Source organism: Ambystoma mexicanum, chromosome 6p (assembly GCF_040938575.1).
Source record: "Ambystoma mexicanum isolate Mex_15411 chromosome 6p, UKY_AmexF1_1, whole genome shotgun sequence".
Lineage (NCBI taxonomy): Eukaryota > Metazoa > Chordata > Amphibia > Caudata > Ambystomatidae > Ambystoma > Ambystoma mexicanum.
In genome coordinates, this window is record NC_090935.1 from 594925489 (window position 1) to 594942947 (window position 17459).

The following is a 17459-nucleotide window of genomic DNA, read 5'->3' on the forward strand; positions in this document are numbered from 1 at the left end:
TCTTCTGATTTCTTCCTATAGATGGAATTGCAGCCCAGCAGCGGCCTTGGAACATGAGGCGAAGCCGGATGGAAGAGGAGAGGATCCCGTTGATCCGACAACAGGTTAGTGGTGGTTTAAGGTTAAGCGTGAGGTTAGATGGCGACACAACCTTAAACTGAATGTCTTTAATGTCTAACCATGTCTTTCGTATCTCTTGCAAGTGCCGTCTTCGTGAATGAGGATCGCGTCGTGCTGTGTTGTCAAGGTCAAGATTTTGGCTTTTCCGGAGGGGCTGAAGCTGGACTGCTGGATGCCAGGTTCGACGAGAGGCGCGTGCAGGCGAGAACAGGTAGGTAAGTTTGAAGCTGTTGTCCAAGTTCCTGGGTGGGCTTATATAGTCCAGTTCGCAGCCACGCCCACTAGCATTGGCTTACCGGCCACACCCTTGCACTCCTAGATGATGCTGCACGTGCAACCCAGTTCCCCAGGAGCCATGCCCAAACCGGAGGCTAAAAGTTCCTGTGTTCATGAATAAAGCACTCCTGCACCAAATAAACATCTCTGTTTACATTTGTTCATGAGCCTGGCACCAAAGGCGCCAGGACTGAGTCCAGCTGAGCCCCCTGTGCTTGATTGTCCCAAAGGGACAAATAAGAGCTGTGTTACTCCTTGCTCCCATCCCCTGATGAAGTGGGGTCTGTGTTCTTGGGCCAGTGGCTATGACAACGAAGCTGCAGATCTTTTAATAGCTACAGCCTTATATGGAGAATCATAAAACGTTCTCTGTCTCAACCTTGGTCAAGCTTCATCATGAAAAAGAGTACTTAAATTGTATCAAGAAATTGAATCAATAGCCACAAACAATTCCAACAGCTAAGACATTTAAAAAAAATAATCTGATTGACACATACTATCCAAACAGAAGTAATGTTTTGGAAAACATGTGCCTCTGTAATATAGCACAAAACTATAACTAAATACCTATAAAAATAATGTTATGCCAAATGAGACAACTGGCAATTACTCAGTGTTAAATTCTGAAGGAAGCGCAGTAAGGCTTCCAAAACCCAGCCTAATTAACCATGTAAAGTTATCATTTAAATCTACAGACCATATAGAACTTTATTACATGGCCCAACTGCATCTGTTCAAACCTTGGAGAAAAGAGGAAGAATTGTTAGGTACCATGACAGGTTTGAAACTGAATTCAAGGCAAATGAAAGCAGTATAACAAATGAAAACTTTAAACAGTACAATGAAATGTTGAACAATGGACACCACCAAGAAGAAGAAGTAAAAACAATACTAGATAAAGACACTCCTGAAGGGAGTAAACCACCTCTTACAGGAAGCCAAGAACCACTTGGAGAACCACTCATTCAAAATGAAGCGGAAATAGCAATGAATGAGGTAGAAAACACCATGTATCAAAGTGAACAATATAAAGATCTGTCAGTGTTTAAATCACAGTTAAATGATGAACAACCCACTATTTACCTAGAAGTCACAGAAGAAATTGAACATGGACTAAAACATGAAAATAATACTTGCAGTTGTAAAAATTACATACCTCTGCCCTTGTATGTAAGTGGTGAAGCTGGTTCTGACACAACCTTCTTAATTAAAACAATCATAAAATGTGTAGAATACAAAACAAACAACCTTCCAGGTATTGTAATGGCCCCCACAGGTCTAGCTGCTTACAACGTAAGAGGTGTCACTTTACACTGAGTACTCCTCCTTCCAGTAGTATACCAAAAAAATTAGAATATTTCAAATTGTCAGCAGAAGCTGCAACTGAAGTAAGCATAATTCTACGACAAATGAAAGTCCTGGTAGATGAAGTAAGCATGGTTTCCAAACTCATGCTTGCTTTCATTCATCTAAGAATGCAGGAAGTCCTAAATACTGGTTACGATGAACTTGGAAGACACCCTATTAGTGTTTTTGGAGACCTGCTACTGTTTACACCGGTCAAAAGTCAACCCATGTTCAAAACATTAGTTTACAAAGATTGCCGTAATACACTCTGCAGCATTAGCAATGTCAATTTATTTTCGCTACAGAGGACTTGCACAAAGCATGTTTCAGTCTGCAGATCTAACATAAGTTCACATTTTAAAAAGCATTAGAACTGGTGTGCTTACTAAAGACGCAAAATCATCCTTGAGATGTAGACTAGTACATGAACTGTATGGACAACATATATCTGCCCCTGATATAATGGAACAATGAACTAAACAAAGACAAAAATGTGTGTGCTTCTTGGCAACCCTTGCAAGCTGTAACCAATTCAATACAACAATGCTCAAAAAAGGAGATGCAACCCATAGTCCATATCAGCTGCACAGACAAACTAGAAGTGCATGGCATGACATGCCCTATGTGTCAACAAGCAACAGCATGATTAATAGCTTATCAAAATGTATCTCAAACACTGCTGGATTCGGAAAAAAACAAACTCTTCAGAGCTATACTAAAACGTAACCTTGTCATAAAACAAGGTTTAGTCAATGGAGCAATTGGCACAGATGTTGGCTTCCAAGTATATCCAAGCTAAAACAATATCCAGTTTGTCAACATCAGTTTTGACCCACTTGAAACAAAATAAGTCCCCTGCACAACAGCACAACAGCACGTTTCCTTCTTTTCAGAGACATGTGTGTATGCAGAGAACAATTATCTCTGTATCTTGCTTACATGCTGTTAATATTCACAAGTCACAAGGTCTAAACCTTGACCACTCACTTGTTGTCATTGGCAGCACAGTCTTCAAAGAAGGTATAAGTTACGTAGCATTTTCACATCTTCGTACACTCACTGGTCTTTTCTTAGTTAACTTTGATGCAAACAAAGTCAACGCTGACATTCCTTGCATCCTAGATTACAACAGGCTATGTACACTGTACACTCCACATCTGGATAAGTACCATGCACCTAAAAAAAGAAAACTGTTAAAAAGACAACTAATACAAACAGAAACCATAGTAGAACTCCCCAAAATCCGAGCAAAAAGAGAAAAAACAAATGCACGACCTTCAAACCAAACAGAGACAACATTCTCTGGTCCGTTCAAATTCAGCAACACAACTGGAGTAAATTGCTATGAAAATTTAGCAATCAATCTTCTGTTCCAATTGCCACCAAATATGGACAATATTTACTTAAATGGCTCAGACCAGTTTTGTTTTCAAATGCTCTTCCAACACAGAAATGGCACTAACAACCCTGCCACTATCTACAGTGTCTCAGGAACAAGACAGGAATTGGACTACTGTTCAGGAATTGTTAAAGGAATAGTGCACTCAAAATGTCATTGTCCCGAGCATTCCGGCATGTGATTTTAAGCAAACTGTGATCGATCATAAAAACATTTCCTATGCATCTTACCTTAGTTTTCCTCACTTTTACACATGCAAAATCAACGAGTCTGGCGCGGCCATCTTGTGCTAATCTTATCTGTGGATTGATCGCCCTATGTTCAAGTGCCCCTGCGGCACTAAATCATATCACCTGCCCCTGAAGCTAACATCACTATTCCTAGTGATATTGTCCACCTATTTTCATGATGTTAGTGGGCAGCTTAGCCAAACGCACCCAGTCATCATCTATGTCTTAACATCATTTGACGCAGAACCCGGAATATCAACACACACATCCTTTCACAGCACAGTGTGTCCCAAATCAGAATAGAAAACACTTTTTTTCAAAGGAAACATCAATACTCTGCAATTTATAATGTGCTTTTATTTCACACAAAAATGCTCCGAGAACATCCGCTGATTTCGATTAACCAATAATCTTTGAATGTTCTTGGATTAGAGCATCAAAACCTTATCATGAGGCACACACTGTTCCTTTCAGGAGAAGATGCGCATTCGACACACCTTGAATCAAAAGGCTTCAGCATCAGCTTCTTGCTAGACCGTAAACAATGATAGGTTGCTCCTTGTGGCTGGTACCGCCAAAGGGCATATCAGTCCCGGGCGATCGTCCCACATCAGCATAATAGAAATCCATCCGTTTAGGCAGTTCTGCCACTGCTGGCTGAAGAAACCGTCTGTTGGTATCTGGAAGCTATGGCATTCGCAGAACGGCACAATGTAGCTGGTAGAAAACATAATAAAATTATATTTTAGTAACCATTCTTTATTCAAATTTATCCGTTTACCCTGAAAGTCTGCACTGGGTGAAACCTAACAACGAACACAAACCACAAACAATGGAAACACATAGAAAACATCAGGGAAAGTTTGAGTCTACGATGTGCTTGAGAGGTTAGCACTGTGGAGTATGTATAGCTCACAATAGGATGCGTAAGCGGACGGAAAAATTGAACAACACATATACGGCATTATAACGGAATATTTGCAAAGAACAGTGGTTGGTGACCCTAAGTTTGTTTGTTTGTTTGTTTATTTATTTTTAATGCACACCAAACCCAGAGGTAGCAGGACACAGCAATATGAATATGCATGGCTTACAGAGTTACAGATTTGTGCAATTTACATAGTTACAGTTTTTGTACAGATAGACATAGTAGAAAATAATGTACATAAACACAGAATAATTTACAAAAAAACATTACAGGGCATTAAACATAATTCAGCTAAAGTTCTAAAATGCAGGCTATGTACAGTACAATTGGCAGGGACTGTAGTACTAGGTAGCTTAGAGAATGGTCAACAGAGTGCCTAGTGGTCATTGGAGTTGATGTATTTAATGTAGTTCCTTCTAAGGTGTAGGTAGGGTTGGTCTACTCTAAAGTTATGTGGTAGGGAATTCCAAAGTTTAGCAGTTTCACAGGAAAGCTATTGCCCCCAATCTTGGATAGTCTGAATCTAGGAACTACGAGGCAGTTGGAATTGGCAGCTATTGACTGTCTGGTGGATGTTTTTCTGTTTAGTTTATCCATAGGGTAACTAGGGGGGCATTGTTTAGAGCTTTTTATTTATTTTTTTATTTATAGTGCAATAGCCAAAATGTTGACTTTGAACACATTTCAACATACAGTATACAAAATAAAACAGTTAAAACAAAGGAGAATATCATCCATCAATTTACAAGTTTTAAATAAAAACACACGTCATAAAAGAAGAGGAAGAGATGAGAAATAAAATTCAAATCAACACAAATCAACACAAGTAGTTCAATGTGTTACTAACTTCAATTCCCTTAAAAATCTTCCCACATCAATTGATAAAGCCATCTCATTGCCAGAAGATAATCTTGCCCAGAAATCATCAGTGTTAAGATGAGTCTCATCATAGACAAATCTACCAAAAAGCCTGATGCTCCAGGTCCCAAGACAATTAGAAAATAAATGCTTAATAGTCTGGACTTCATTACTTGGACACCTGTCACAAATGTATAAAGTCCCCCCTTCTTTATCTCTGATAGCTAATAATTCTAGAGTAGGGAGTAAATTTAAACGGAATCTCAAAAAAGTAGATCTAAACCAAGGGTTAGGGTACTTCTTTAAATAAGCAGGCACAAATGATAAACGTTTATCCAGCAGTGTCAAAGAGGCTGATCTTTTGGTTCTTCGCATGTCATCAATCGTGTGAATCCAATCAGCCAATTTCATTTTTTCTTTCACTTTTGATGGGTTCTGCCGCAGCAACTCGACATCACAGTCACAACCAGACAATAGCTCCAAAAATGTTTGCCTTAATCTGTACAGAAAAGCATTGGTCCCTAATTGCAGCTCTATAGCTGCTTCCTCAAAGAGGGAGTTCTTGGGGGGATCTAGAATTATTCTGTAGAGAGTCAGCCACTTCCAGTCTAGCCACAATCTTAGTGATGAGAGACCAAGTTCATAGCGCAAGCTAACAATGGGAAAACAGTCTGGCAGACCCAACGTACGTTTGCAAATCCTAGATTCTATTACATCCCATTCTAACTCCAAAGCTACAGCATTATAATCCAATCCATATAAAATTATGGGAACTACCTTCCCAATATAGAATCTTATAAGGGGAAGGATGGAAAATTTGCCGAACTTGGAGTTAATTTTTTTCATCTGAGCACCTAATTTCACCAATTTTAGATCAATAGATGACAACAGATAATTCTTTGATGGAAAAGATCTCAATTCAGCTCCCAAATAAGTTAATTCAGAAACAACCTCTACCGGAGACTGATCCAACTTCCACACAAAGTTCTTCACTATTTTATTTGGTCTCTTAAATCAGAGTATCTTGGATTTTAAGGGTTTATACTTAATGTATTGGTCCTAGCATAAGATTCTAATGCGGACAACAGACGTTGCAGCCTCACTTGTGAATAATCTAGGACTACTACGTCATCTGCATACGCTAGCCAATTAATTTTTACATTACCAATGGAAGGAGAGATTAAACCAATATCCTGCAACCAGTCAGATAGATCCGCCATAAAGAGGATAAATAGCAGGGGAGCTAATAGACAACCTTGTCGTACCCCTCTAGTAATCCTAATCGGATCAGAAAGCAAACCCGATCTACCAAGTCTAACCCCCATATAGTTGTTAGAGTGCAGCTCCCTTAGAATGGAAAGTACACCAGGAGGAATTCCCCAGGCATCCAATTTTCCCCACAATAAGTTCCTATCAACCATATTGAATGCCTGGGATAGGTCAATCCAAGCTCCAAAAAGGGCAGGGCCGCCCCTGATAAATGACTTAGCAGCAAGGCAACTCAAGACAAGCCCATTCAATGAAGTAGATAAGCCCTTTCTAAAACAGATTGCTGCTTAGGAATAATTCCCTTTGTTTTAGCCCAGGTTTCCAATTCCCCTAAAATGATGCCCAAAAAGATTTTACTATCGGCATCTAGGAGAGAAAAAGGGGTAGAGGATAGGGTGAGGTGGAGATGCGCTAGATATTGCAACAATAAGGCACACAAATAATATAGTTGATGTTTAATAGTAGCAGAAACAGCCGACACGTGTTTCGACACGCTGGTCGTTCTCAAGGCGTACGCAGAATGACTCTGTTGATAAATCGTGAATGGGTGATCCCTCGAAATGAAGGAGGCGATGTAAGACTCAATAGGACATCGCATCCAACTAACAATCCCTGCCGTAATGGCCGCATAAGTATATAACTCGTAAATCGAGCGGACAATTAACACGGAGATCCCCGAAAGCTTTCCTATTGAGTCTTACATCGCCTCCTTCATTTCGAGGGATCACCCATTCACGATTTATCAACAGAGTCATTCTGCGTACGCCTTGAGAACGACCAGCGTGTCGAAACACGTGTCGGCTGTTTCTGCTACTATTAAACATCAACTATATTATTTGTGTGCCTTATTGTTGCAATATCTAGCGCATCTCCACCTCACCCTATCCTCTACCAATTTTTAGTTCCAGCCAGGGTGGTCTGGCTGTGTAGGTGGTAATGCTGCTGATATTTTATTAATTCTTTTGATAAAACTTTTATTTCAATCAGTGATTACTAGCGCACAGACCGTACTTGCGAACCCACAGCCTTTCTTCAACAATAACCTATCACCCTTCTTATAGATAGGTATAACTATAGATTGTTTCCAGGAATCTGGAATTCTCTTCTGGATAATGGTGTTATCAAAAAGAGCCTTAAAGGCATTCGCCCAGGTAACTGGATCTGATTTCAAAATCGAGTTACTTAAACCATTCGGACCGGGCGCTCTTGAGGCCGAAGATTTCTTGATTAACAATTCAAGGTCCAGAACGTTAAATTCAAAACACCAATTGGCCATTATATCCACAACCGAACACATAGAAGCCTCAGAGTCATAAACCTTGGCAAAATGGTCAAGCCACACCACCTCTTGCTTCTGGTGATGAGTTACCTCATTCAAACCCATCATTGACCAAAAATTCTGAGAATTCCTAAGAGATAGGGCACAGAGCATTCTCTCAGCATCCTGTTGAACTACCAAATGCTTATGGGCACAGAGCCAATTCCTATAATTATTTTTTAGCTTAACTAGTCCCTCCCCATAAGCTTTCACACATAGGCCTGATCGCTTTAAGATAGATTTCTGATGCCTCAATTCAGTTTTTTGAGCTATAATTTGAACATTAAAGGAGTGTTTATGCAACTTGTGAGATTTCTGCAAGGGAAACTCCCCCGAAGCCATGTCAGATAGAAAATTCAAGAAAACTCCAGGAGTGCAGGACTCAGACAATTGCTGAACAGATAAATGACTCGTCCTGAGTCTCAGCTCCTTATTTAGTAGTTGACCTCCTTTGGGAAACTTTCTAATAACATTTCCTGCATTATTAATAAAGAGCTCTTGCTCATAGTGAGGGGCCGTTAAAACACAATCATAAAACAAGGCCACCTTCAGCATAGCATGGTCATCATTCTTCCCATCCCCCATGACCAAACTACAACAATTCTCCCAAAACATTTTGAGACAAAAAAATAATCAATTGTGGAATTCGGAATATTGCCATTCAGCATAAAAAGATTCCAGTCATGCATAAACTCTACCCATATTTTGCCATTATTGGACTTCTGTTTAAAGTTACCTGATCTAGGGTCCAGTGTAGAAATACATTGAGAATTGAGGTCCCCGGCAATAAGAATGTCATCCGCCGGGTATCGCAAGGAACAATCAAGTAAACCATCAGAAAGGGCATGCAAGAACTCCGATAGTGAATGGACACCAGGGTTCCAATACAAATCTACCACTATCCAACTTGAACATTCAATAGAACTTCTTCTTGACAGTCTCACCATAAGGATCCCCTGGGTACTGTTTGAAATAATAACAGAGGATTTAAAGACCTCATTACTAGAGGCCACCAAAAGACCCCCCCATCGGTCTACCAACCCCTGGTACCAAAGCCAACTGCTGAAAAATTGAGTACCCATCTATACCCACTAAACAAGTTAACCAAGTTTCTTGAAAATGAATTAGATCAAATGTTTTAAAGATTTCTGATCTCCTATAGGCTCCTGAAAAAGAGGCATAACCTCTAGTATTCCATGATAACACATTAACCTGAGTCAACCCTAGAGCTTCGGATGGGTCATACCCATCTTAAGAAAGACTTGTGAGATCACTTCAGGGAGCATATCCCACATACTCGATTGAATGGTTGGGGGAGTAACCTTAGTAGCTGCTCCCCAAGCAAGCTCTTGGTTGACTACCTGGTACGAATAAGTGGAAACAGGTACCGGACAAGTCAAAGAGATCTTCAGGCCCCTCTGCTCCCAATCCACCACCTCTCCCATAATTAAATCTAAACCAAGTCTTGACTTCAGTACTATTGCCGCCGTATTAGTATCATTGCCAAACGGAAAGCTCACAGCCTCAATGTCATCTGATGAAAAGTACTTCAAAGCTGGAATTGACTTAATTTCTAGAAGAATTACAGAACGATTTAACGGTGAACCACCTTGTGTAGATGCAATGTGTCTTGACAGAAAAACTCTCAAATCTGGATTCTGCTTATATGATTTATCAGTCCTCTGGTCACCTAAAGGGATATTTCCTTTCCCCGTCGGAGTTCTTGAACCAGTTGGAACTCCAGTTCCGGCGGCTGGACACGATCCTGCCTGTAGACCGTGCAAATGACCATCAGACCTGTGAAGAGCAGATCTGTCAGGCGAGCAGTTCGTTACATCAGGAGTATTTGCTTGAGGATTTTCAGTACTAGAAATTGCACCCTTAGATCTAAGACCTAGGGCCACCCTCTCTGATTATTTCAGGAAAATAGGAGCAATTTGCACCAGAGAATTAGGCAGCGACTTTTTCTGTTTAGCCATTAAAAAGAGCGGAGCAATCTTCTTTAATTGCTCTGCAGGGTCGGTTTGACTTCCCACAGTTGATTTACCTCCAGGCACAAACATTTCAGCCATTACCTGGGCTTTTTGGGCTTTTGATTTGGGAATTTTCTTCCCCTTTTTAGAATCAGAGGAAATCCAAGCCAATTCCTTTTGAGATTTTTCAAGGTTCTTCAGGCCATCTTTTAACTTTCGCAGATGTTGATTAGTTTCTGAAGCAATCTGCTTTTATCTTCGGTTTACGCTGTTTATTTGGAGAAGGAATGATTTCATCGGATATTAACGCCCTTCTTTTTCTTTTCTTTTTAGACTTTCCATTCAGTTTCTTGCTCCGGGGAGCTATCAAGTCTGAATCAGAAGAATAGATGTTAATTGGCGTGCCCTGATCCGGGACCATAGATTGCGGGTCAGTATCCACCATCATAGCTAATCTCAAGAACTCCTCCATCACAGATGTTGAAAGGGGGGTATCGTCAGCAATGGCCTCAGATAGAATAGGGGCAAGAGAACCTGGGGATCGTTCCTGTGTCTGGTGATCATGACGTTCTGCTTTTTCTAGTAAAATCACAGACACCTTTTTTAAATCCCCACATAATTCAGTCAAGTGGGCCATTTTACGTGATTGATCCTTTACTTCTTTATGGAGTTCAGTCAAGAAACCTCCCAATGAATCATTAATTGCTGATTATAAGGCCACCATGGTAATTTCATTTAATTCCAAATCCTTCGTAATCTCTAATAATATACCTGTATGCTGATAAACCTCGGTTTTCAGATTTTCAAAAACCTTAACTAACGAGGATAGTACAAAATTTAGAGCCGTTATAGTTGTTGGCACAAGTACTTCAGGGGAGTTCTGAACATAATCAGCAGGCCTTTCTTGTTCTGGTGATACAGTTTGTGGGTCATAAGGGATCCCTTGGGATCTCTCTTCATCCGGTCTCAATGCCTCCCCCACATTGGGGGCCGAGATTACCGCTTCCAGCTCCAGCATGTCATCGTCTCCAGGTTCGCTAAAAGCATCACAACGATGAGTCAAAGGAGTCTCTAGTTGCACTAGGCCCACCCCTGAAACTAATAAGGGTGGCATAATATTGGTCAAAGATGGCTCACTTGTAGAGGCTAGATGGTTTGAAATCACTTTCTTCATAGTAGAAGTCCTCAGGGTAAAGTCAAGATTACCTTGGAAAAGCGCATGAATGGGATGATTTAAAGGCGTTGACTCGCCCTCCATCGGCCTCATCTGTGGTAGTGAATCCTGAAAACCCGAACCTGCTAGTGACTGGTCATCTGAAGGATAAACGCTGGGGGGTGGAAGAAAAATACCCCCACCTGATTTGTAGGGTTTAAAAAAAGACGCTCTCGCCCTTTCCTTCTCTTTACGCAGAGGCTTCTTGCCCGAGTCCACCGAAGCAGTTTGCAATGTTCTACGGGCTTCTGAAGGTAGAACTGCACTGCGGAGGTCATACATTTCCCCCCTTTTATATTAAAATGTTTAATTTCAATAGAAAATCAAGCTTCCTTACACTTGGGTCAAAGGCAAAAAAAAAAGAAAAAATGCCAACATTCCCCCAGACAAGAAAAAAAAAGATAGAAACACAGAGAAGGCAGAAAATGGTATAATGAGGAAGAAGAAATGACCCGAATGCTTTTGTTGTTTTTCACGGAGCAATAACTCAGGTCAAAGAATAGCTCAAAATAATGCTGCACCAAACGTGCAAAGTGCAGCGGGCGGCCAACAGGCCTCGACCCCACACGCTTACCCACTCCGGTTCTCGTCGGGGGCGCAGATTCCACAGACCCCCGAGAGCAGGAGGAAGTGAAGGAACGGCGAATCACTCTGCAGATCGATCAGGAGTGGAAGTGGAAGTCTCTTTCACGCTTTTCACCCCCGCTGTCTATTGTTTAGAGCTTTATGGGTCAAGGAGATCATTTTTAACTAAATTTTGTTGTCAGTGGAGAGCCATTTGTGTTGGCGCCTAATGGCGGACATATGTACTCTTTTGTTTATGAGCAAGTCTGGAGAGTATTAGGGCTCTAGCCAAGATCATGCAACTGTCATTAGATAAGAAGGGCTTGCCAGCTCTTATCAGCTTACAGGTATAAGCAGTGCTTGATGCCAGGGAGTTAACTTGTTTGGTGAAAAACATAGTCGAATCAAGGTAAAAACCAAAAGCTTTTACTTCCCTAGATACCTTGATGATATTTCCATCTATACTGAAAGAAGAATATTCATGGCCTAGTTTATTAATGTTAGAGTGCGTGCCCAGGATAATCAACTCTGTCTTATCATCATTCAGGCATAAACCATGTGATGCCATCCATGCCTGAATGATGAGATACACCCTGTTCACCAACTCGTGGTCCCTGTTGTGATCCTCGGAAAGCGGGAGGAGAATCTGTGTGTCATCTGCATAGTTAGTGTAGGTGACACCCAGATGGTCCAGGTCATCGAACAAAGGTTTGGTGAAGATGTTGTATAGATTTGGGGTGACGCATGAACCCTGAGTGACACTGCACGTGATGGGTATGGGGTCTGCTGCTGCCGAAGGGGAAAACACTCTCATGGTTCTCTCGCTCAGGAAGGATTCTATCCATCTGATAGCCTCAGTGGAAAAGTGAACTGCTGAATCCAAATGTCTGCAGAGGACCTTGTGGTCCACAAGATCAAATGCGGCTGAGAGATGGAGTAGGAGGAGGATGCTGTCTTTCCTTTATCTCTGAGCTCATCAATTTGGGTCTTTAAATCAATAAGGGACGTTTCAGTCCCATGTAGTGGACGGAAGCCAGATTGTCTAGCTCCTATAAGCTTATGCAGTTGAAGGTATTTTTGAATCTGGGTATATGCAACTTTATCCAGTATTTTCAGTAAAAATGGTACCGTAGTGATAGCGTGGTAATTAGTGGGGATGAGGGGATCTAATGTCTGTTTCTTAAGGAGCGGGAGCACCCAAGATTGTTTTAGATTAGCAGGAATATTGCCTGTGGAGAAAGAAGCATTAATCAATTTACAAATGAAGGGTGATAGGTCTCTTGGGGCGTCTTTTATTAACTGTGCTTGGCAGATATCACCTTTGCAGTTGGAAGGTTTGAGCGATAAGATGATTTTCTCTACCTCTACGGTAGAGGTTTTAGTAAAGTAAAATGTATTTGTCTGGTTATTCGGTGTGACATTAAGCGGTGAGTTAGTCAGATGCTGTAGGTTCATAGAGTCTTTTTTTAGCTGAATTTTGTTTTGGAGTGTATTTATTTTATTTGCTAACACATGTTGGATGTCTGTGCACCACTTCTGATCCTTGGTAAATGTATCTGGAGTGACAATAGGTGACTCTAGCTCTTTCAATATGGAGAAGAGTTCCTTCATGCTCGAGTTAGAGTTGGCAATGCGTTCATCATAGGAGTTCCGTTTTGCCAGGCAAACTTCATTTTTATAATGCTGAGAGATAGAAGGCGGTTTCACATTTTCTCTTTGTGATGCGAAGGGCCTTGAGTTCGGGCGTGAACCATTTATTTAGATGGGCTTTTGGTTTACTTGTTCTGAGTTTAAGTGGGGCAATTTTGTCCATAGTAGCAAGAATAATTTTATTGTATTCATGGACTAGTGTGTTAGGATCTAAGTTGTTAGGCAGTGCATTTAAGGTTTGGAGGATGGTGGGAATAATTTTGTCCACTGTCATATTCTTTTTGTTTCTAGTTAGGCATGGTGGTACTGTTAGCATGTAGGAGATGGTCTGGTAGTGAGGAGATTAAAGGAAACCAGTGAGTGTTCTGTCCAAAGTTGTGGAGAGATGGAGGAAACGTCAGCTGTACAGTTGCAGTCGGCAACCCAATCTAATATTCTCCCCTTCAAATGGGTGGGCTTGTTGACTTTTTGAGATAGTCCTAGTGAGTTATTAGCTATGTCCAATGCGTGCTTATCCGCTGGATCGTTAAAGCCTAAATTGAAGTCCCCTAGTAGCAACAATTGTAATGTTTTTTTGACATTATTGGTTAATAAACTATGCAGATCCTCCTCAAAGGCCCTAAACGGACCAGGTGGTCTGTAAATTAGATGAATAGTTAGTGATTGGATGTTATTTATCGGGAGTTTGGTGGTGAGGATTTCACATGATTGCATGGTTTGAGTGAGAGCTAGTCTTAGCGATAAGCTCATTTTAGATATGATGGCAATTCCACCGCCACGGGTGCCATCTCGGTCTTGCCTGGAAATGGTGTAACCGTCTGGGATGGCTAGCATGAGCGACGGCCCTGCAGCATTATGTAGCCAGGTCTCTGTTATTGCAAGGAAGTCCAGATTACCTTCAGTGATTAGGTCAGCTATGTCTAAGGCATGGGCAGCTAGCGATCTTACATTAAGGAGTGCTCCTTTGAGGGAATGTGCCGCTGTTTCAATTTTGAATTGGGCAGAGGTGAATGTATTTCCAGCACTAGGCTTGGACTTATGTCTAGGAGTTTGGCAGGTATTAATGGTTAATAGGGAAGAGGGGTGATTGGAATGGTTAGGTTCCCTGCTGTGTTGGTATGTTATTTTCAGGTTTGTTGACGGAAGAGATCTTCTAGGTGGCTCATACAATTTAGTAAGTCTAGCACGGAGGTTATTGTTTCTTTCGATTGTCGTGCAAGGCCTGGAGGCATAGGCTCCTAGCTCTGATTCATCGTAGTGATTCGGGCAGATGGCAGAGTTTATGACTGTATCTGATAGGTTAGGTAGGATAGATTCTATCTCTGGTGGGGGGGCCCCAGTGTAACATTCCTGACTACTAATAGCAAGATGTGTAAAGGCAGCCATTATGCAATATGTAGTAATTAAGCTTAGCATTTTGCACATCTAAGGCTATAGGTGGATTAATGGAGGCAGTGCAGGCAGGTGCTTCCTAGGCTTGGATAGCAATGAGGGGAACCCAGACGTGGACTCCATCCTCACTGTGCTCAGAGAGGCTCAGTTCCACCTCACTGATGAGGCCCAACAAGGCTGAAACATGTGTATGGATTTGCTGTAGGTATTCTTGTTCAGAAGGGAATTGCCATAGCATTACGATGCTGGACTGCCCATTTGGGCAGGACAAAGACTGATAAGCAAATGGATATTTCGAATAGATTGTGTCCTCCCACGTATTCCTTATCTTTGATAAATCCACTTCCAGCTTGCTGGCCTCGGAAAAAAATGTCCACAGCAGAGGGTGCTGCGCCGACGTCACCATAGGTATAATTAGTCTCGCGCAGTGTTCTTTGCTCAGTTCCGTTTTTCCGTTCTTCGTAAGCCTCAGAGACACAACACTCGGTTCTTCAGTAAAGTCTTTGAAAAACTTCAAAAATCTTCATCCTAAAATGGCATCTTTGTCTGCTTCATCGACGCCATGATCTGGCTTCAGAAAATGTCGAGATTGTGGAAAAAAGATGTCATTAACAGATCCTCACAGGATCTGTTTGTGGTGCCTGGCATCAGAGCACCAGTGTTCGGAATGTGAGGACTGTATGTCCATGACGGCAAAAGCCTTGAAGGAGCGTAGGGGGAAGCTAGAAAAAGGTAAGACCATTAAATCTTCTACCCTTCGAAATTGTCCTCGGCTGATTCGAGACATTCGTCTCCTCACCATCGAAAGAAACATTCCCGCTCAAAGTGGTTCTCACACTTATCTAGATTGAGACACTCTACGAAGAGGTGTCATAGATCTCCTTCCTCTTCATCCTCTAATTCCCCAGAAAGGGTCACCTACCCGACTAAACACAGCTCTCCAGCTAAGTGGGAGGGATTTCGCAAAAAAATGCTTAGGGTCTTTGAGAATGCTGACTTGTCCCCCTTGGAGATACCTAGAGGTGATACCCCGGGCGAAAAGACCCAAACAACAAAATCGCTGTTAGTCGTCGAACCCGGCAAATAAAAACCCTCAAGAGCATCATGAACCCTTGAGTAAAGACAACAATTCTTCCAATAAAACAGTGTCATTGACACTGTTGTCCAAATATATTGTATAAAAAAAAAGGTGCTGTTACGTCAAGGGTTGGCTCTTTTGGTTGAATTATTTGAACACAGTTACCTAGTCCAACCCTGTTTGTCAACAAAATTTCATTGCTACATTCAATCATAAAGAACAAAAGACACCTTGTAAGCCCCAAGTGTGTAAAAAATCAACATTTTTTGATTGAAAATGATTGAAAACAAATCATATAAAAATCTTCAGTGTAACAATCACAAACAGGAATAAAGCAAAACAAGAGTGAGACCTAGCTCATAGGGACACATTGAAATAATATTTACAAATACATATTCTTGAACATGACCAAAAGGTACATATAGTTAACACAAATAGAGAATCAATACAAGAACCATTAACTCAGGAAAACATGAATCCAAAAGCAATTACGTAAAACACAGTGAATCAAAAGAAACCAGTTGAAATTAACCGGTACGTGAGACAGGACGGACATGGGGGATCGCATGTGAAAACTACATGCTCAGTCCGTTTGTCTATTAATTAGAGGAAAGGCTATCTTTGAATCCAGGCATTGTTACTGATTCAAAAGGAGGCCCTGGATTGGGATAAGAGAAGGAAGTGGATCCTTATTTCACATTCTAGGAATTTCCCAGAGTTAGAAGGCACTTCCATTTGTGCCCCAGAGTGTTACGTCTCCCAAGGGGCAGACCGTTGCCACTATAGAGTGGCTTCTCCTTTGCAGATATTGACACTGTCGTCGGCACCGTCGTCAACCACGATGAAAGAGAGGTCCTCGAAGCCCCAGGCCCCAACTGCACCATCAGCACTAGAGGTGTCGAAGGTCCCGTCCAAGGCGTCGAAAGTGGCGTTGACAATATCGACGACACCGAGGAGAATTCCGATTCCCTCGACGACATCAAAGTCATTTTTGAGTTTTTCGAAGCCGTTTGCAGGTTTGTCGAGGCCCATGACGTCTACATCAACAACTACAACTTTATCCCAAGCAGTGTCTACCAATTTGGCACCCTCTTCTCTTAAAAGGGTTTTACACCTTATCCACGCTCTGACTACTTCAGAGCTTTATCCTCTATCTATGAGGAATTAATGGACTCTGATAATGAGAGACCTTTTGGTTTACAGACAACAAGAGTTTCTATTCCAGAGGAGCTAGTATCTGAGGAAGTTAGATTAGGAGATCTTCAAGAATCTTTACAAGATGCCAGTGGCATAGATACCTCTCCAGAGGCAGAATTTGCCAGACCAGTACCTGGAGAGCATGCACGAATGTCTTACAGAGCCCTTATTGCAAGAATTATGGAGTTTATGGGGTGGACAACACCTGCACCCTCTTTCCAACAAGATGATCTTACAGACATCTTAGATAAAGGGCCTCAAGATGGCCCTGTAGTTCCTTTTCATGCAGCATTGCAGAGAAAAACAACTGCAAATTGGAAAACACTGAAGGTTATCCCTGTAATAAATAAAAAACCCTCTGCGAAGTACAGAGTGTCGGCCTCAGACCCTGTATACTCAGGGATGTCATTTCACCAAAATGCCAGGGGTAGTGGAAGTGACATCACACGACCCTTGACCCCCTGATGACATCACAGGAAGTGATGTCATTTGACCCCACCCCGAAGTGATATCGCGGGAAGCGATGGAACATGACCTTTCACCCATTGAGAAAATAGGAAGTGGCATCACATAGCATTGGGCACTACGAAACATATGGTTACGATATCACTATAATGTGATGTACATTTCATACAAGAATGGATTGC